Source organism: Ipomoea nil, unplaced genomic scaffold, assembly GCF_001879475.1.
Source record: "Ipomoea nil cultivar Tokyo-kokei standard unplaced genomic scaffold, Asagao_1.1 scaffold1977, whole genome shotgun sequence".
Lineage (NCBI taxonomy): Eukaryota > Viridiplantae > Streptophyta > Magnoliopsida > Solanales > Convolvulaceae > Ipomoea > Ipomoea nil.
Genome location: NW_017618405.1, coordinates 581,774 through 604,663, shown reverse-complemented (window position 1 = coordinate 604,663; position 22,890 = coordinate 581,774). Strand labels below are relative to the sequence as shown.

At 33.3% G+C, this 22,890-nt stretch overlaps 2 long non-coding RNA genes across 6 annotated transcripts in view; one reads left to right on the top strand and one right to left on the bottom strand.

Annotated features, from left to right (window-relative positions):
• Positions 1-8,762: 8,762 nt before the first annotated feature.
• On the bottom strand, positions 8,763-11,777 carry LOC109147163. Of its 5 annotated transcripts, none has more exons than XR_002048571.1 (5): positions 11,389-11,777; positions 10,794-10,959; positions 10,540-10,698; positions 9,752-9,835; positions 8,763-9,002 (listed from the first exon to the last, which is right to left on the bottom strand). It is a non-coding gene; the product is annotated as an uncharacterized LOC109147163 (long non-coding RNA). The 5 variants fall into 5 exon arrangements; XR_002048572.1 differs by lacking the exon at positions 10,794-10,959 and adding an exon at positions 9,983-10,136; XR_002048569.1 differs by lacking the exon at positions 10,794-10,959 and adding an exon at positions 10,021-10,136.
• Positions 11,778-12,599: 822 nt separating this feature from the next.
• Positions 12,600-22,890, top strand: part of LOC109147169 — a 25,087-nt gene continuing 14,796 nt past the window's right edge. Inside the window, exons 1-3 of the long non-coding RNA XR_002048582.1 lie at positions 12,600-12,612; positions 13,407-13,409; positions 13,855-13,859. This is a non-coding gene — a long non-coding RNA (uncharacterized LOC109147169). The remainder of the gene's footprint in view (positions 12,613-13,406; positions 13,410-13,854; positions 13,860-22,890) is intronic.

Genomic DNA, 22,890 nt, shown 5'->3' with positions numbered 1-22,890 from the left:
CCAGCAAGGTCTTCACCTAGTAGATGAAGTTGAACAGCTCCATCGTGCACGCAACCTCGTGCCGAGCACAGATTTGAGGGAAGCAGGACAAGATCCTATGTGCGTTCGGGCAGATCTGGGCCGGGACCACTCGGTAGTAGCCCAGGAAAGCGGTCAAGAGAGCGGAGAAGGGGAATGCGATCGGGGCTTGCAGTGAGTCGTAGTGCATCCCGATCAATTTGCCTTGATGACGCTCGATGATATTGCCCAGATGCCGTCGGGTGTCGAAACGAACCCGACCGTTGAGCATTGCGGAAATCCTCGTCGCTTCCCTCGACGTCAGCAAGCTCTCTTGCTGTTCAAAAAGATGAACTCGCCGTCGGCCGGTGCTGGTGGGGTAGCCGGGTCTGGGGTGGCCTTACGATCGTTAGTCGGAGGTGCTGCCTGGGGTACGCCCCAATCACCCGGGTCGGCATTTCCCGAGCAGCTTCAGTCGAGGAGCGTCGTTCGCTCGTTGTAGTCTCGCTATTTACGCTGCTCGATCCGCTCGAGCTAGATGACCCCTCCGAGCTAGACGACCTTTGTCGCTCGGAGGCTCTTTGTGGTCGTTGAACGACCTCTGGTCAAGACGCCTCAACATCTATCTCCTCGCTCAGTTGCTTGATCGCGTCATCATAGTCCGCGCCTGAGACGTTCTAACTGTCTGTGTCCGACATTCTGTCTTCCTAAAGGGCGGTCGGGATTTTGTTAGGGTCGGGTACGACCCAGTCGTGGTCAGTTAGGGCCCATAGTCGGCCATCGCGAGGTAACATAAAGCGGTAAAGTAAAAAAGCTAGAGAAGAGAGAACTTACCGAGTGATTGCAGTTGGTTGAAAAAGTTGAAGTTTGGATTGCTCGACCGACTTTTGGAGTTACTTGCTCGGGATGCTCCGATCGACTTAGAGGGTTGGTAGAAGTTCAAATGAATCTCAGAAGGGCATATTTATAGGAGAACATTTGGGCAGGAAACGGCCCACTTACGCGAGGAGACTGTTTCGGACTCCGAGGCGCGCAGAAGCCGACACGTGGCACGATAGAATGACAGCTGTCCGATCGGGTTTGGCGGTGGTTGATTGGACTTTTTCATCCCGTCCCATTTTTCCCGGGCGATTAAAAAGGCCCGGGCTGGGGGGCTCTTGGTAGGGAATACCCCGACTGGCATGCCACGTGTTTTATTGTTGTTTATGCAGGTTTACAGGTCGAATATTCCTGAAGGAACCCGGTCGGACCCGACCGGTGCCTCTCCCGATCGACGTCTTCAATACCCGATCGATGGCCCTTGGATGAGAGAGTTGCGAAGAAGCATGTGGCAACGTTACGCGCTAACAGGCAGGGCTCGCGGGGTGGAGACACGTGGTTGCTACGTGGGTTACATGCCGGCCGGTCGGAACTGTGTCTCCGGCCTAGCGGCTATAAATACCCACGGCGGCAGCAGTGTGGGGGACTTTTGGAACGATCAATAGGCTATTTACAGAGCTGCCCGACCGCAGTCAATCGGCCATCGGAATAGCCATTTTAGATTGTATTAGGTCCTTCTTCACGATCAATAAAAGACTTTACTTGCTTTAACTTGGAAGTGTTGTTTACTTTGACCGCATTACGTGGAATTAGTACTATCACTAGGTATTTGAATTAATTCAAATATCGAAATATTTAATTTGAATGTTTGTGTATTTGAATTAGATTAGGTAATTCAATTTTGGAAAAGGCGATAGATTTTACTCGTGTGCTACTGATTCTTCAATTTTTTTTATCATACAAACTTTCAAGTTATTCAATTCTTATAATAGGTAATTCAAATTACGTATTATGTCACAATTCTTGTTTATTGTTTTATTTACATGACTTAATTTAATTCTTATTTCAGAATAATTATTCAAGAATTCGTTTCTTGATTAATTAATTATTTATTTATTCATATAGCTTCTAAATAAATTTTTATTTTTTTCTTATGATTTTATGTCTTCTAGAAAATATTCATTTGGGTTTGAGAAGCGTAAAAAGAAAAGAAGAATTGAGCAACTAACTCAATCTCAAAATGGAGCTTTTGAAAAATTCATTACAAAAAAAAAAAAAAAAAAAAAAAAAAAAAAACTCAAATAGATGAGCAAAAAGATGATGTCAAGGAAAAGTTATTAAATGCTAATCTTCATATAGAAGATCAATATGATTGTGAGATAGAAAATAATTTAAATGATAATGTGCACAACGATGATAGGTATCACTATGATAATGAAAATAAAAAGAATGTTGAATTCGCTTTTATTTGACATATATGATCCAAGAAATTGGGATGCCCTCTATTCTAAATTAATAGATATTATTGTGAAAGATGGTCTAAAAAGAGATTTATCAATACATAAAGGTCTTAAAGATAAATTCTCTAGAAGATTTTCATCAACATTTTACACAAGATATTTGCCAAATGGAGATAAGTGTGATCGAGATTGACTTATATATTCAAAAGAACTTGACAAGATGTTTTGTTTTTGTTGCAAGATTTTTAATCTCTATTGAAAATGACATTTTGAAAGAATTTGATATCAAAAGTTTGGTGGATGATTTTACGTCTAAGTGTGCACGACGCATTTCACTTTTTAAATAAAAATTTAGATGTATTTTTTTATATAATATTTATATTTTGAATTTTTACCACAACTTTTTGAATAACTATTATATATATATATATATATATATATATATATATATATTATTTTTTAAAGAAAAGGGTACGGTCCAAATCAAAATATTGCACATGACTTCCATTTTTATTGGAATGACCCTGGTTTCAACCATATCTATACAATTATTTTATTGACAATTATAATCAATATTGACTATATTATCTTGCATTTGTAAACTTAGAATTACCTATTTAAATACGCAATTCAACATTCAATTATCTATGCATGAACAATTTCAATATAATATTGCCTTGATATACTTTAAAGTACTTATTTTATAAAAAAAATATTGGGCATTATCTCAATCGCGCAATGCGCGTAAAAAACTATTTTTTAAATAAGTACTTCTATATCAATCAATATAATATTATATAGGAGATGTTTATGTATATGTAAATAAATGTTGAATTTGTTTATTTAAATCGGTAATTTAAAGTATATAAATGCAAGATAATATATGAGAGATTGATTATAAATGTCACTAAAATAAATGTTTATAATTTTGTAATAATAGTCTAAATAGTGCTATTGGAAAAGTTTATTTGCACCATTCTATTTACACCACTTTTTAATAAGTGTGCTAGTTTTATAAGTGACATAAATAAAAAAAATTGCTATTTATACAACCTTCGTTCAAGTTAATCAAATATTATGTTTTTATTTAAAATATTTATTAGTTATTTTTATTTCAAATTGTGATAGTATAATAATTTTGTCTATACTATTATTTAATTATTTTGTGTAGTATCTAACGTTTAATAAATTTTAATGATAAAATTAAATTTTTTTTTTTGTTCTAATATTCTTTATAACTCAAATTTGTTGTATGCATTATTTGAGATATTTTACAGCCAATCAAAATATGGAGCAAATAACAACTTAGTTGAGCAATCACGAACTGCCCATGAAACTGCATCAAGTACTATTCACATCAAATATTGTTTTACATCTTCATTTGACTGTGTAGTTAGAGACACTTATCTTTCATTATTCTTCTCCCAAATATCTTTCATTATTCTGGAAAGATAAGTAGAAGGGCGAGGGGTAGGTTTTTTTTTTTTTTTTTTTTTTTTAATAATGATTTAATTTTAAATTTTAAATTTAAAAATTATTAATAGAATCTCGTAAATTTCATTTGATGAGGGTGGTATAAATAGTCATATTTATACCTTTATTGCTATTTACATCACCTATGAATTATTGAAAATTTTGTCCTTTTTACAATTCCAAGATTATTTACACCCAATTTTCACTAGAGAGGGTGGTAAAAATAAAAACACCCATATTATTTCTTATACTAATATCAATCCTTAATTAATGATTATAACAATTATTACTAATGATTAGTAATTATTATGTATGATTAATGAATAATGTTTATTATTTGTTTTCATAAATAATAAATAGAATAAATTTGTAACACAATTATAATTTAGATTATAATAATAAGATAAATACAAAAAGTTAGGTCATTATTATCATATATATATATATATATATATATATATATATATATATATATATATATATATATATATATATATATATATATATATATATATATATATATATATATATATATATATATATATATATATTTATTTATTTATTTATTTATTTATTTGTTTATTTATTTAAAGCGTTAAGTTTAACATACACACTGTCATGAATGAAATATTTAACTAACCAAGGATAAATATTTTCAACATGACATTGACCAATAACCATGAGTAGTACAACATTATCCTCCATATTGAATAAAACAACATCATCTGTTGTATTATTTTTAAAATGCATTGTTATTTTTTCCACTGTGTTCTGTGAAAAAGTTGTGTCAAAGTAGAGCTCTAACTTTCGAGATCCAACTACTATTTTCAATGTAGCATCAGAGAACGCGTCTGAATCTTTGAGGAATGCAGACATTTTAGCTTTCTATAGAAATGTAAGAAGAAAATTAATATGTAAATAATTGTTAGAGGATAGAAGTTGAATTAAAATATTATATTGTTTCTCACCACTCCAGGTATGGGGAAATCAGTATAGAATGACATCTTTGTACATCAACTGAATATGCTGGAGCCAGATCTGACTTTGCCATCACAAGTATTCGATCTAATGTTTAAAAAAGAGTAGTTAATGGTTGTGGTAATATGTAACACAAATTTTGACGATGCATTAAAGTGTATATTTACCTGTTTGATGTGGGGGAGAAGGAATGTGGATAACAATACGACGACGGGGGTACTTTATCAACCTGTCGAATACGTCATAGAAAAGGGTTTCAAAAGTGAAGAAACCCGTATATCTAAAAAGCACCTTGTTTGCACGGTTTAACAAATTCGCACTAATGAATTCATAAATTCCTATAGTAAAGTACATGTTTTCAACAGAAACTTCCACTGCGAACAACGAACCATCTTTCAAAATCGTAATTGTTGTGAAATCCTGCATTAGATGTCAGTACATGCAATTTGAAATTTTCTAAAAAAAAAAAAATTACTAAAGGTCAAAATCTTGTATATATATAAGGTATTAAAATATACAAAATAAAATATCGAAGTAAAATTGATAAAATTACTATTGTCACACGCGATGTAATTGTAATAAAAAATCATACAATAGTGCATCTAGTAATATCCGACAAATGTTTTTTATCATTGCAAGCTACAACAAAGAAAAAAATAGTTATACATAGACATTTAAAATAATACCCTCAATATAAAATTCAAAAATATTAAATGACTTACGTGATGGAAGGAGAAGTGTTTGTAGGCCTTATTGTAGGATAATGTCGTAGGTATAACACTCAGCATCTTGAAAATTTTAAAAAGCCATTGGATCCGACACATTTAGTCCTAGCATTTTTATATATTCTCCACATGATGAAGGTGCAAAACAAATATTTTGATCTAGTAATGTATGCTCTACAACTACATACAATAATTTCCTTCTGTTTATTGTATGTGCGAAATAACATTTCATATTATAATGTTGTCGGTTGATGCATGAGACATTCGAAAGGTCTACAAATATATCCATGATGAAAAGAAATGTGTAGACTGGTAGAAATGTGTAGATTGGTAAGAAGTTAGAACCAAATTTCTATCTTCTGATGAATACGTGAGTTATAAATAAATAAGAGATGATTGATTGGGGTATTTATAAAAGGAGAAAGGGCTTATAACGCCAAAACATTTTGCGTTAAAAGTACTTATAATGCCAAAGGAAAAGGCGTTATAGTACACTAACTATAGTGCCTTTTGCTTTGGCTTTATGGTACATTTTTTTTTTCTGGAAAAACAAATTCGCATGTGTAGATTAAAAAATGTGAAACTTATACAATGAATGGTCGATCGAAAAAAATGTTACATAAAAACAATTCGCATTTTCAGTGAACTTATGTTTACAAGAAATGACTTAATGTTCCTAAGATTGCTAATTTAACACTGGGCACTGGTTTGAAGCATGAGTTCGTGCCTAACAATAAGTAAATTGCTGCGTGGATCTGGTATTTCCATAGTCCATTTCATTTCGATAGCAACGAGTTTGTCTTTGACCTGGACGTGAATCTCGTCTAGCGGAAGTCGGTGGAAGTAGAATGTTCTCACTCTTCCATTCAATTTCTGAGTATGGTAGATAGAAATTACCTGCATAACTCATCATGAAGTGTTCTATGGAGAAGACTTTCGGCATGAATGAGTCATACGTAACTCTTTGAAATTGACATGCTGCAATGATATGTGCACAGGGTAAGTTGTTGACATTCCACTTTGCACAGTCACAACTAGACTCTGCCAGCTAGACATCTCCTAAATTAGCTTTGTCACGTATTGTTTGCCATATTTGCTCTATAATATGAAGAATGCCATGTGTTTAATTCTTATGCCTACCCTCGGATTAATTTTCCATTTGAGTGTTAAGTGTCTTGTGAACTACATTTTAACACTTATGTTTTGAATTGATCCATGTCTTGCTTGAGGACAAGCAATGCTAAAGTATGGAAACTTTTGATAAGTGTTAAATTGTCATTTTTATGGGGTATTTGTGTAACAACCCAAAATTTCATTTTATAAATTCAGTGTTAAGAAACCCCAAAGTAGCTTTTTCACTCCATTAAAAATTTTTGCGAGCAATCGGTGTTTGAATAAAATAATTTTTGTTCCATTTTAAAGTTAATTCAACACCAAAGAAATGAATTTCATTCGAAAATTCCAAAGTTTTCGGGTACTTTGTGTACCAAGATTTAAATCGAGAATTTTACCCGAGTGAGACCGGGAGAATTAAAAAGGGGATTTTGAACAAGTGTTCATCTATTTAGCTTTTGGGAAAATTCACTTTCCACCCCAAAGTAATAAAGAAATATCATTTTTAGTCTATGGTTCATGATGCATGGTAGACCACAAGACATCCGAAAATCCCTTATAAAGTCATCTTTTAGCTTGGGGAAATTACCCCTTTGCCCTCAACCAATCATTGTGTATCATCCTAGGGTTTTGAACCCTATATAAACCCTTCATTCCATCACATTTTCCTGATCTCATTTTCATTGCCTCTTCCTCACATTTGTCTACCAGCATCCAAGGAAAAAAGCTCCAACCTAGTAATCTTGTTCATCTTCCTTTCTAGCATCATTTCTCTTCTAGTTTTCTTTAGCCTTTAAGAATATAGGCTAAGGATAGAAGGTGTGTTGGGAAGTGTAGGTGGTGAAGGAGGCTCAAGCTAGACCAAGAGGAAGAAGATAACCAAGCAAGAAGAAGAGGTCTACAAGAGGTATAACCCCATGGATTCCTCTTTAGATTTGGCTCTGTGAAGCCTAGTTTTGAGTAGAAATGAGTAGAAATTATGAGCTTTTGATGTGTTTATGCTTGGAAATGCTTTGGTATGGGTTTATGAGTTGTTGAGATTGTTTTGGACATGTTTGGACAAGTTTTTGCAGGTGAAAGGCTATCTGGTGCACAACACAGTGTGCACCAGACCAAAGTGGTGGCCCTAGCCGCGGCCCATCAAAAGGGCCGCCGGCTAGAGCCGTGCCACCACGGGACTAGGGCACGGCCCTAGAAGAGGGCCGTAGCCTAGTCCTGGCGTAGTGACAGGTCTATAGGGGCGGACCATGAAGAGTCCCGCCCCAAGTCCCTGAGTTTTGTTCTGATGAGATGTTGTGCAGTGGTCGGGCCCTTGTGGCTCAGCTACGTGTCGTTTCGGGCCGAGTGTTACGGTCCCTTGTGGCTCGGCTCTTCGGGATCGTCTTGACGCACGTCTTGACTTTGATTTGGTTGAATTTGGATTAAAAACGAGTATGCTATGAATGATTTTGTGAAGAAATGTTCATAAAGTATATTTTGCTAAGCTCTATGTGTTTGAGAAATTGATGATTTTGTGATCAAATAATGTTCTGATTGAGTAAAGAAGCATGATCCTTTGAGAATATGATTTATTATGAAAGCATGATTAAAATGTATTTTTTGATCCATGAAAATAGAAGCATACTTGTTGAGTGAATTGTTTAGAAATTGCTATTTTTACAAACCGAGCATGATGATATATCCTTGAATAATTCATGTTAATGTATACATGATTTAGAAGCATTTTCACTACAAGAAAATTGTCCATTAATGAGAGGTAAAACCGTCACTAAAAATCTAAAAACCATCATAAAAGACTTTTAATGACGGGAAATTTACCGTCACCACCCGTCATTATTTCTTCCGTAGATAAAAACAAATAGTGACGGGATATGATACCATCATTAATAAGCAATTTAGTGATAGTGTATTTACCGTCACTAAAACGTTCTTTTTACGACCAAAAATCCCGTCACTAATACAACTACTCACTAGCATAATTTCCTCTCATTATATTCTTATAACGATGGAAAATACCGTCATTAATATTACTATTTACTAACAAATATTATTAGTTTTTAATTTGTATATATTGTTACTTCTCATTAAATATTAATTTTTGTAATACATTTTTTTTCTCACTAATCGATATTATGTTATGTTATAACTATAAATATTATATTGGTACATAATGCAATCAAAGTAAACTCGATCAATATATTAAAAGACTTCATCATTAATACCAAAAAAAATGTTTCATACAACTTTATAAAGACTAAAGACAAAGAAATTAATTATAACAAATAGCCATAGGAATGTATCTGTTGGCTAGCTATTTTGCCAAAAGTCTTTTGCATTTGAACTAATTTTACTCAAGTCATGCAAGATCAGTGGTGAGCTCAAACCCCTGCTTATCATCTCACTTCCAACTTCGGAATCACAAGCCTCTGTCTCTTGACTGTCAATAAAACCCCAAATGTTTTAGTATAATCTTAAAGACATACAATTTCCAGGCTTAGAATTCATCAAATGATCTATCAATATTTGTAACAGAGCAAGGAGAAAGCAGAAGGGTGACATCTACTATGGCATATGATTAAACAAAAATTTTATGTTAAGATTAATAATAATCACATAATGATAATACAGATTGCAATAGAACTATTCTGTGTGTACATCGCCCTATTCTTTTTTATTATTTCAATAGTATAGTGACATTATATACAAATCCCGCGAAACAAAGTCAAATATAAATTGAATGGTCCATGATCTTAGTTCACAAGACAAAGAAAAAGAACCGTTAATATATAACATTGAGCATTAGAATTAAGAATGCTCCTCAATATAACATTGAGCATTAGAAAAAGAAATTGTCCTTCAAGAGCAATGATACCTATATTAAACATAAAGGCCTAAGTCATACCATCATGCCTCCTCAATATACACTTAAAATTATTCTTGTATAGAATTAAGAATAGAATATAGTATACTGTTATGCTGCACTCAAAATTCTTGAAACTATAGCAATTTAGTGTATGCATGTCTTGGTGAGCAATCTTGAACAACAAAAATCAAAATCTTTATCATCACCACAATCTAATTAAATTTCAAATGTGTATCAATTCATGAGTATAGAACAAAGAGAATGCAATAATTTAATCTAATGCATAGTTTATAATGAAACCACAAAATAAAAAGAAAATATACCTCATCAATCCAGTCCCACCACCGGGAACTCCGTCTCAATCCGGTTCCTAACAACATTATATATCAAAGGCCCATGCCGTTCACCTAAAACGCAAGAAAGGATTAAGCAAACAATTCTTTAACAACTCTTGGCCTCCAGTTTCTGCAATATTTTGCTTTCAAAAAAAATTCTGAAATAATCAAATAACGTTTTGATAACAATGATGACCAGGTGAGTAGTGGGATGCAAACCCCATTGATGTCATAAGACACTCAGAAAAATGGTCAACCTAGTGATCTGTATAAGTGCTCCAGCCAAGGTATGCTTTATGAGTACTTCTAGTCTCCAGCCCTTCCTTGACACAACTTTACATAGATATAAAAAAACAGACATGATTGTGGTGTTCTGCATCATAGACGGTAACGATTTCAGTAAAATGGCTAAAAGTCTTAAGATCCAGCATCCATTAAACCAATCCAAAACTATCTATGAATTATAAAATAATTTATGAAAGAACTAGCAAAATTGAAGCAAAGAACAGTCTTTAAGAAAATTTCTGAATTCAAAGCCAATATCACTTACCTAAATAATTATTAAATAATTTTACAGTAAATTACACTTATCTAAATTACTAAATAAATGGTTCATAATCTTCGCAGAACACACTAAATAACATATAGTACTAACTACTAAAATCACAATCACATGATAAATCACAACAATCTCTTGAACGTTCCCAATGGCAAATATATATATAAATATACAAATGAAACAAATTTGACAAAGACAACACAAAAATAAACCATACCTCTTACAGGATCTAAAGTAGCAATAAAATTCTTCACCACCAGACCACCTTCTGTAGCAAGCACAGCAGCAGCTCGGTCGGTTATAGCGGCAACCAAAAAACGAACAGTAGCCAATATGAATTACTTAAGCAGTAGCCAACATGAATTACTTAGCCTCACTGTATATAAAAATAACAAACATACATCAATTATCAATATGCAATATGCAATAGAAAATTAGCAATAACAAGCATACATCATTTAAGTTAATTACTTTACACTTCACAGTGAAGTTCACACTTCACACTGCCAAGGGCCAATCTGCATAGTTCATAGTTCTCACACAAAACAAATTAAATAAAGTTCATAGTTCATAGTCTTCACTCTTCATACTACCAATCTGCAAAAGTCATTAACATGCTTCATGCCTTCATCAAGACCTGCTTAGTTGCATCCAAGAGAATATGATATATGAATATTATAATTAATACATAATAAACAAATATAAAAATACAGTACTAAACTACTAACTTACCCAATCAATTATCTTCTTCTTGCATCTTGTTTTTCTAATCAATCACAAGATCCTAACTTAAAGTCTAAAACAGAACAGTTTAAAACTTTGTCTAAAACAACTACTAACAGAGGACCACGTTCCCATCATACTCAAATATTTCGCTTCATATATTTGCCTAGACAGTAATAACATGCTTTATATAATTTTTTATTTTTTATGATTCGTTCTTTAAAATGATAAATAGGCAGAAACAACTAACAAGAAAGTGTAGATACATAATGATAATTGAAAAAGAATACAGTACGGTAAGAATACAATATAAAATTTAAATTAAACAAAAATTAGAAATTACCTTGGAAGAAGAAAATAACCAGGAATGGCGCTGAGGCTGCTGAGCGTGACTCAGGAGGCTGAGAATCGGCGCTGAGAATCTGAGATGAGATGGGTGAGGGCGTGACTCGGGAGGCTGAGGCGCTGAGGCTACTGAGCGACGACCGGCGACTCCGAATCGGCGTGAGGAAGTGAAGCGAGAGGGCTGTGTGAAGATTGGAGGGAGGGCTTCGGCCTTAGAGAGAGGGCTGGCACCTGGCGGAGTGGAGGGCTGCGACTCCTCTCTAGTCGGAGAGGGCTGCGGCATTGCACGGCAGGCTGGTGCAGTTGCGATTGCGCGGTTGGAGTTTGGACTAGGGTTCAGCAGACTTGAGAGAATGAGAAATTAGGAATTTGGGTAAGGGTAAAGGGTTTACTGGTTTAGACTTTAGTGGTTTAAGTGTTTAAAAGGGTAGAGGGGTGGGAAAGTGAGAATTGAGAGAGGCGGTAAAATAAAATTTGGTGGGAATTAGATTTCAGCGAAATAATTTCTAGACATCACCAATAGTGAGAGTAAAAACACCTTTCATATCAATAGTGAGAATATACTTTTAAAATAAGTATAAAAATTAAATTTCGTCACTAAATCATAAACTTTTAGCTAGAGTAATTTTTAACCCTCACAAAAACTATGAAAATAATACATTTAGTGATGGTTTTTCTACCCGTCACTAAATTTTTGTCACTAAAAATAGTTTTTCTTGTAGTGTTTATAGAGCATTTAACATTTCACATGAGTCATATTTCAAAAATGCATAAAGGGCCAACGTGAGTCCAAGAATACTTTCAAAAACCATATGCATGTGGTATATCATTCTTTGATGCATTGAGAAGTAGTAGAATTGTTGCATGCATGAGATTGATGCATGAGAGATATATTTATGTAATATTTATATCGGTGAGGTTTTGGAGGATACCGTTTGGACTATGTTCCTCTCGGGAGATATTTATGGATATTGCGGTCCTAGAGTATGTAACGCGGCGTATTCCCACGTTACGAGGTTGGAAACTTCCCGCCGGGCTTGGAATCCTGGTTAGGGGGTGTGCACACTAATAGTTCGATACCTGATTCCAAAGAGTTTGAACCACAAGATTAGTTCCGTAGACGGTAAGAGATATTGGGTCGGAATTATGCCGTTCCCGATGGGGTAAGTCACACTTCTGTGAGACCCTAAGCCGTCTACGAGTATAAGAGAAAAGAAAGAGAGTCAACAGAGACTCAAGAAATAGAGTCAACAGAGACTCAAGTATGAGAGTCAATATAGACTCGATAGAAAGAAAGAGAGTCAAGAGAGACTTGAGAAAGTAACAAAGAAACCTCCATAGAAAATACTATATTTTATATATAAGAGTATGATTATATTGTTGCACGAGATTGCATAAGAGCATGAGTATATTGTTGCACGAGATTGCATAAGAGCATGAGTATATTGTTGCACGAGATTGCATAAGAATATGCGTATATTGTTGCACAAGATTGCATAAGAGTATGATTATATTGTTGCGCTATTTTGCATAAGAGTATGATTATATTGTTGCACGAGATTGCATAAAAGCATGATATATTGTTGCACGAGATTGCATAAGAGCATGAGTATATTGTTGCACGATATTGCATAAGAGCATGAGTATATTGTTGCACGAGATTGCATAAGAGCATGAGTATATTGTTGCACTAGATTGCATAAGAGTATGACTATATTGTTGCACTAGATTGCGTGAGAAGCATGATCATAATGTTATACATGATTGTATGCGAATAGAGTATCGTAAAAGATTGTTTAATGAGAAAACTAACTGGAGATATTCTCTTGAGCACGATTATTTTGATGTAGTAGAAGTTCTACTTAATAAGTTATGTGATAAGAGCGTGATCGCATGTGAACACCTATTATATGATCTTTAAACATGATCCTATCTGTAAGCATGAATTGCTTGATAAGTTATTTGAGAAGTCTACATGTTGATGAATATACGTGATTAGTCTTATACATATATAAGCATGTCAGTTGTTATTATAGGGTCCAAGCATCTAGAAAGAATACGATAATCTAAAGATGGTTTGAGATTAATTTATTGATATAATGATATCAAATGTTTTCCAAATACATGCTAGAAAGCTTTACAGGGTTGAGTGTGGTTATACTTAGCTTCGTGCTAACGAGTGTTTTCCTGTTTGTCTATGTGTTGCTTGCAAAACCCCTTTCAGGTGGGCCCAGCAGTGAGAGAAGATCGAGTTAGATCAGTCTCTTAGTTTGAGCTGTCTAAACTCTAGTTCTATTTATGATGTCTTTATGGATTTAGACTTATGACCCTATACTTTATGATGATGTTTGTAGACTATTTTGGGGTGACGTATTTCCCTCTTACTTTTCAGTATTTACTTTAGTACCCAGACTTAATCGTATATTATAGTTTTACCCCTTTTAGCATGTGCAATCACCAAGAGTGGTGGTTGTGGCGGTGACACCCTCACTACTTTTATCTAGTTTTCCGCTGCTTAAATTATGTTAAGGTCTATTTAGAGAGATAATTAAGAGTTAGAAAAGTGGGTGTTACAATTTGGGAGTCATATTTTGCTATAATTAGAGTCCTTTAAGCCTATTATATGCTTAGAATAGCTTATTTTGGTTAAAGTTAGGCACAAGGACTAATTGTGGTTGCATTTATAGAAAATAGCAAAATATTGACATTTTCAGGATATTTCGGTAATTTGAGCATATATGAAGCTAGGGATGTCCAAATGAGGTGATTCAAGTGACATTGGATCAACATTTCAAAGAGCTACAACTTTTATGAAGACCACAAAGGCTAATCTGGACATCTAGACAATCAAATTCAGCAAAAAAACGTGTCAGGATCCCTAGTCACGCAAGGCGTCACACAGTGACGACGGGTAATTGGGAGGCTGAAATATTGGGCGAGATTTTTATGCTAAAATTTCATATATGAATTGATTATCAACATTAGAATCTTTTCAATCTTTCTCTTACTATATTTTTAGGTTAGATTAGATTAGAATTCTCTCTACCTTCTCTCTAGAAATTAGCTCTCAATACCTTCAAATTTGCAAGAAGAAGAAGGAGATTCAAGCACAACTTGTAGGATCTTCATCTTCAACATTGATTTTGTAGTTTTGCAAATTCTAATTATCTACAATATTGACCTACTTTCTTATCAAACAGTTAGTGGGCAGATTGACACAACCAGTTAATTAGACAATCACACAGATAGATTAACAGATAAGAAAAAGTGCGACAAAGTAAAGCAGAAAGTAAATCAACATACAGGTTTGTTTACCCAGTTCTATATAGTGTGTATCTACATCTGGGGGACGATCACCGATGTGTCCAATCCACTAACTCAGAATCCAATGTACAAAAGTGGAAAAACAATCTCACCCAAGTGCCCCACACTAGGTCAGTACCCAATCTACAGAGGTTTAGTGGATTGTTGAAGACGGAGAACCATGCATTCAGAAGTCCATGAAATCCCTTCAATGGAGAGCTAACTCTGATGCAGTTTGCTTCAATGACGCAATCCTACGCTGTTCTCACAACTTAGTGATCTTCGCGTCCATTGTTTAAGCACAGTTGTTTCTTCTCAAGTTCATCTTCGTAATCACCATGAATTTTATGTCTTGAGAAGAGATGATAACCAAAGAGACTTTTTAGAACATTGAGAGAGCTATTTCAAATTCAAGAGTTGTATTGTATGAATGTGTAACCTTTCTTGAATCAGCCCCCATAATATATATCTTTGGTTGAAGGTTGTAGGGCACGTAATCAAAACTTCAAATAGCTCCTTAATGTAATTACATCCATACCCTTGAGGTGTCCAAGTAATTGAGGACTTTCTTGTAAATACACCTCATGCCACAATAGCATATGCTAGCACATACGCTCCTTCAATAAATGTCTTCTAACGGCTTTAATCTTCAGATATGCTTCTAACGAATCACCTAATCAATTAGGACTTCATACTTCAGGGACTGACTGACTCTAAACTAAAGCCTATCTAATTTTCCATAATAATAATGTCAATTACATGTTGGGGTTTTTAGATTATTTAAAACACTAACAAATTTTTTTGTAATCTAGACATTACAAATTGGGTAATCTCTTTAATCTATTCTTCTATTGCTTAATTTCATGATGATGCCTATTTTGTATTTGTTGGGATTATTGAGCATGAATATGAGTAAGTAAATTTCTAGGGATTAGGATTGTGGTATAGATTGCATTTGTGATGATTAGCTTATTTTGATTTGTGATATTGTAGTGATTGAATGTTGTTGGCTTGAATGTCTTGTTGGAAGATGAATGCTTATAATGACTCTTGTGTGTGAGTGCACCACATGCTTGTAAGTTTAGGAAGGATTATGTTGTCAAGAGATTGAGACATAATCCTAGACTCCTTCCGCTTGCAATTCCTGCCCTAGATCCGAGAGGACAAGGCCCGGAAAGGAATGTAGGCAAGGTGTTTGTTAAATTTCCTCGTAGAGGATGTGAACACTTGGGTGTCATATCTACCTACGGGAGGCGTATAGACCGAAATGACTACGCACTAGCAAGTCATTCCTCTTGACTTGTGTCACAACATGCAATCACCACCCAACCTTTGGAGTAGTTAATCACACATTGCAATTGGCACACAAAATCCTTATCTGCTTTACTTTCTATTGATTAAATTCACTTGTGCCTTCCTTATTTTTCCTTGCCTACTTCTTATTCGTTAATGCAACTCCTTACCACGCACCTTCCTAGCTTCTTGTAGCAAATGTGTAATTGTGTTAGCTAATATGATATCCAATTCCAAAGTGTCAATCCTTAGAGAACGACATCCCGAAAATCTTCATTCCCACTCTTCTTTCCATCACTCCGCCAAAACTACTACTTCCGTCAAAATGGCGTCGTAGCTCGGGATGACAACAGTATTGGATGTTGTGTTGTTGGCATGAGTAGCATGTTGGCTTAGGAAGTCTTGTTTTCTTTCTTTTACTTGCTTTTTACTTGCATTTTCTTATCACATTATATTCCATTGTGCTATGATGGACAATTTTAATATATGTCCTCGCAAGTGCACGAGTCACTGTAGTAATAGTGTGCAAAGCAAGAGTCAACCCCACAGGGAATTGTAACAATGCAATTTAATTAATTACTTAAAAGAGTGAAAAGCGAGAATTTAAAATAAAGTTTCAATTGATGAAAATAACTTAGAAAAATATAATAATCAACAGCTAAGGAAATAGAATTGACAATCAAAATGGATTAAATAAATGCAATTGCAAGGCAAGAAAAACATAACAGCGAAAAAAGGCTAAGAACATTAATTAATTAGCAAATCATCATTGAGAGACTAAAAACAATTAAGCAATGTCATTAATAATTAACAGTGAAAAGACTAATCATGAGCAGCTCATATTTAATTGCAAAACAAATCAAAATAGGCAAAATATGGAACTTACAAGATTGAAAGTAAAACAAGTGCAACACACGTATTAAGGAAAAAAAGAACCAGAATATTAGAGCCGAAAAGGAGTGCTACCTCTAGATTAAATTGCTTTCGCCGGAAATCAATTCTCCACCGCCAAACTAAGCTTCGTCGAACCCAGAAATACCTGCCGATAAAAAAACTCCCGCTAATGCCTCCGGAATTGGTCCAGGGGCAATTGATGATCCCACCTTCATTGAACGCGCATGTATTTATACTGTTTGAACCCAACAATTTTCTCAAGTTCTGCGCTATAGTCGGTCAAAGTTCCGCAAGCAGCTACCATGGCCGAACGAGATGCTCTATTTCCGTTCATTGTTTTGACTGGCTGTTGTTGAAAGAGTCTCGACGAAATAATTATTATTTTTTTACTAATGAAATAAAATACATCTTATTAAAAGCTTAAATACATTAGAGTCCATATATAACTAATCTACAATTATTAAACTCCTGCTGGTTATGTACTACTAAAATTAATAATATTATTATTAAATAGGATCAAAGAATTATTAGATTGACAAAATTCAAATAATAGACAAATTTAATAAAAACAATCCTAAAGTATAATAATATTAATAAAGCTACCTATGACAATAATAAATAAAAATAGATATAAAATTAATCAATTATTGTATATTAACTATAAAAAGATTATTAAAAATAACAACAAAAATAATGATTATCAAATTTTCCCACACTTATTTATTTGCTTGTCCTCAAGCAAAGGTATTATTAAAGAAAAATTAAAGAAAAAAAATTAAATCAAGTATTAGACTGAGCTTTACCCAAATAGCCTTTTAAATTTATTTGCCCCATCAATGCAAAATTAATGTCAACTCAAAGAATACATAAAACAATTGACTAGAAATTAAAAACTTTAGCAACTAAAATAAATATAAAACTTGTGATCGTGTGTTGATACCCCTTATATGAGTTATACAAAGACTCGATAAAATAAATATGAAAATTTCACAAAATAAAACCTAAACAAAATTCAGAAATTTTATCACAGTGCTGGTGCAAATTTCATGAAAGAACAAGGATCAAGGCATTTATTAAAAATTAAAATGCAAATGCTCGTCTCTTCCAAAGTTCACTCGTTATTTTTATTTATTTATTTATTTATTTTTATGTTTATGACTTTTTCCAAAGAGAACTTTCTCAAAAAAATCTCGCCATTTTACGCCAGGCATGTTCGGGTTTTCAATTTCGTGTGTACTCATAAACCAGACCACAACACTTATTTATTTATTTATGGTACATGTGTAGGTGGCTTATTCAGCGGAGTAGAATCTCTGAAATTATTGCAAAAAGAATAAATAAATAAAACATCCATTTTTATTCTTTTTATATTTTTTTAACCTCACTTATGCCACAACAGTGATTCTTGAACCAACACACTACACAATTTATAGCACTCAAAAACTATTAAAGAATTTGAAAAAAGTAATATAAAGTGAAATAAGCATAAAAATTATCAAGGAAGATGTATAAAACATATAAGGGTATTTTTTTTTTCATATTCTACTTTTTTTGTTTTTTTTTTTTGTTTTTTTTTTGTTTTTGATGTTTTTGACAAAGTTATTAAAAAAAATAAAGAAATTAACAATTAGTCGCATGCAATATACACACTAAGAGTTGACAAAAAGCTGCATTATTTCTATCATCGAGTATTTAAAAGTCTCATAAGGGTAAAGCTCAAACTAATGCTAAAAGTTTAAAATAAAAAGATATAAGAAAATATACATAAGAAAATTAAAAATTTTGAAAATTTTCAACTTTTTGTGAATTGTGGGTAGAACCCCTTCCCCACACTTATTTTCAACATTGTCCCCAATGTTGTGAGAGGAAAGAAAAGAAGATAAAGAAAGTCCTCCCTTATTAGATTTTTCTTTTTTGAAATTCTCAGTTGGCCCTGCAATTTGTGCATGAATAGAATAACATGCTTTATGATCAACACCATTTAAAAGATTCTCCTTTGAATTTTATCAAATTCCAACTTACCATCCTCTGCAAAATTCAACCCCTTAATTGCAATAACTTGGTTAGAGCTATTAGGCAAATGCATTGATATAAAAATTGGAAACTCAGCAGTTTCATCAAGCACATTTTCGGTTAATTTGTCTGTTTGAACATCAATTAGGATTGGGGGCAATTCTACTTTTAGCACTGCACTTACCATTTCAGGTACACAACTTTTGAACCTATTTGGAAAAGGAACTAGGGGCACATAAGGCTTGGGTGGTACATAAGGCTCCTCTTCCTCACAATCTTTATTTTGTATAGGTTTGGTGTTTTCAAAGCTTTCATCAACAGGGATTGGGGGCACATAAAGCTTGGGAGGCATATAAGGGTTATCAGATTTATGCAATTGAGGCTCATCATTTACAACAATAATATCATTAGCATCATTATTCAATTTTTCAATTTCAGTTTGTTTAGAAGTGGTATTATCGTTTAACTTGTTTTCAATCATTTCACCACTTCTCATAGCCTTAGCTTCCTCGGATTGACTAGATAACTTACCTGGCAAATATCCTTGCACAAATTTAGCAATTTGCTCTAAATGTACTTCCAATCTTTTAAAGGTAGCCTCATTTTGTTGGAACCGTTGTTCATCTGCTTCTTGTTGCATTTGGTGCTCATAAGCTTCTTGTTGCTCTGGAACCATTGATCATGTTCTTCTTGCCCCCTATTGCAAGAATGTATATGCTCTTGCATGGAATCTTCCAAAGATTTTTTTTTTTTTTTTTTTTTTTTTTTTTTTTTAGGTTGGAAATCATGAATATTGCAAACCTGCATGAATTGTTGTAAAGTATCTTCCAAAGATGGTTTTTCAGGTTGGGGTGGGCAATTGGGTGAAAGTTATTTTGATTATTATCCCAATAAAAGTTTGGATGACTTGATTGAAAATCATTTTGTTTATAACCACAATAAAAATTGGGATGACTTGGTTGAAAATCATTTTGATTATCATCCAAAAAATTAGGGTGATTTTCCCAACCCGAATTATGAGAATTATAAAACGGGTCGTGCACATGCCGTTGATTAAAAACATGCATTGAATTAGCATGTCCAAAACCATTATTATTTCTAAATGAATTATTTTGATGCATATTTAACATAGAACACATATTTTCCATTTGTTTTGCTAACTCAGACATTTGAAAAGCCAAATCCATATTGGAATTAACTTCATATATTTTTTCCAAAAAGTAGAAGTATTCAAAATTTATTTGTTTTCCTGTGAAAAAAATTGAATAGACTAATGAATCAAATAAATAAGCAAGATTAAAAAGGAAAAACAAATGACAATAATAATTAGAGAAAAATAAAATAAAAAATAAAGCAGTATTAAGAAATGGGAAAACTAAATAAAGGAATATGGAAAACAAAAACAAATAGAAAATACTAAGATGACTTAAATTTAAAATGGTTGAAATTCAGGAGTTAAAGGAATGAATTACAGAGAACCAAAATGTCAAATTAACAATCAAATAAAGCAGGAAGCGAATCAACTCAAACGCAAATTAATTGGAATTTAGGAAGCGAAAGAAATGTGTTAGTGTTTTATTTCTTTAAGAAAAACTCCAACATATAATTGGCAATGTTATTATGGCAAATTAAGATAGGGTTTAGCTTAATGTCTGTTTGTCCTTGAAGAAGACTGACTTATCAGTAAAATCAACAGACGCAAGCCACCGAAGATCTGATAAAGGAAAGTTTCTAAAGTTGGAACGCGGTTTTTGAGATGATGGTTTTGGAAAGAATATCAGCGGATCAGCTTGAGAGGTATGGACCGAATCTTAAGATTTCTTTCTTCACAAAAAGTCCTACCATCTACAATCAGAGATATATTTGGAGAGTGTCCAAATCAAAGAAGTATATATATATATATATATATATATATATATATATATATATATATATATATATATATATATATATATATATATATATATATATATATATATATTCACTCAGAAGTTAGGGTTGCATTGATAAAAGCCGCAACACTCTTACTAAACAGAATACACATCTCTGGTTGTCATGCCTCTTCTCAAGACAATAAGTTATTGGTGATTACGTAGAAGAATTTGAGAAGTGTCAACGTTGCTTAAACGACAGGACGCGAAGATCACTCAGTTGTGGGAACAACGTGGGACTACGTAATTGAAGCGGACTGCATTAGAGTTAGCTCTCCAATTGAAGGGATTTCATTGGACTTCTGAATGCGTGGCTCTCCTACTTCAACAATCCACTAAACCTTTGTAGACTGGGTACTGACCTTGTGTGGGGCACTTGGGTGATATTGTTTTTCTCTACCTTTGTACATTGGATTATGAGTTAGTGGATTGGACGCATCGGTGATCGTCCCAAGATGTAGATACACACTGTATCGAACTGGGTAAACAAACATATGTGTTGATTTACTTTCTGCCTTAGTCTTCCGCATTACGCTATATCTGCCTTTCTATCTGAATTACTGCTTAATCGAAAATCTAAGTCAGTCAGTCCTTTATACAGTTTGCTAGAAACTAAATCAATATTCAAATTAAAAGAATATGCAAAATTACAAAATGAATTATCAAAAGCCCAAATATCAAATTAACAATCAAATAAAGCAGGTAGAAATCAAGAACAAATATAAACCAGTGCTTGGAATTAAATATTAACAACTATTTAAACAAAAAGAACGAAATCAAATTGCACAGTAAACAGATTTCCCATCAACGACGCTAAAAATTGTTGGACAATTTTAATATATGTCATCGCAAGTGCACGAGTCACTCTAGTAATAGTGTGCAAAGCAAGGGGTCGATCTCACAGGAAATTGTAACAATGCAATTTAATGAATTACTTAAAAGAGTGAAAAGCGAGAATTTAAATAAAGTTTCAATTGATTAAAACAACTTAGGAAAATATAATAATCAACAGCTAAGGAAATAGAATTGACAATCAAAATGGATTAAATAAATGCAATTGCAAGGCAAGAAAAACATAACAGGGAATAAAGGCTAGGAACATGAATCAATTAGCAAATCATCATTGAGAGACTAAAAATAATTAAACAATGTCACTAATAATTAACAGTGAAGAGACTAATCATGAGCAGCTCATATTTAATTGCAAAACAAATCAAAATAGGCAAAATATGGAACTTACAAGATTGAAAGTAAAACAAGTGCAACACACGTATTAAGGAAAAAAAAAAGAACCAGAATATAAACGCCGAAAATGAGTGCTGCCTCTAGATTAAATTGCTTTCGCCGGAAATCAATTCTCCACCGCCAAACTAAGCTTCTTCGAACCCAGGAATAGCTGCCGATCAAAAATTTCCGCTAACGCCTCCGGAATTGGTCCGGGGGCAATTGATGATCCCACCTTCATTGAACGTGCATGTATTTATACTGTTTGAACCAAACAATTTTCTCAAGTTCTGCGCTATAGTCGGTCAAGGCTCTGCAAGCAGCCACCATGGCCGAACGAGATGCTCATCTTCCGTTCATTGTTTTGACTGGCTGTTGTTGAAAGAGTCTCGACGAAATAATTATTATTTTTTTACTAATGAAATAAAATACATCTTATTAAAAGCTTAAATACATTAGAGTCCATATATAACTAATATACAATTATTAAACTCCTGCTGATCATGTACTACTAAAATTAATTATATTTTTGTTAAATTAGGATCAAAGAATTATTAGAATGACAGAATTCAAATAATAGACAAATTTAATAAAAATAATCCTAAAGTATAATAATATTAATAAAGCTACCTATGAAAATAATAAATAAAATAGATATAAATTAATCAATTATTGTATATTAACTAATAATGATAAAAAAATTATTAAAAATAACAACTAAAATGATGTTTATCATGCTACATTGTGAATCCATATTGTTGTTCATTTCATCGTTCCATTGTGTTGATCTTTTTCTTCATTTTGTATATATTACATCTTGTTTATTGATTTGAAAGTGAGCA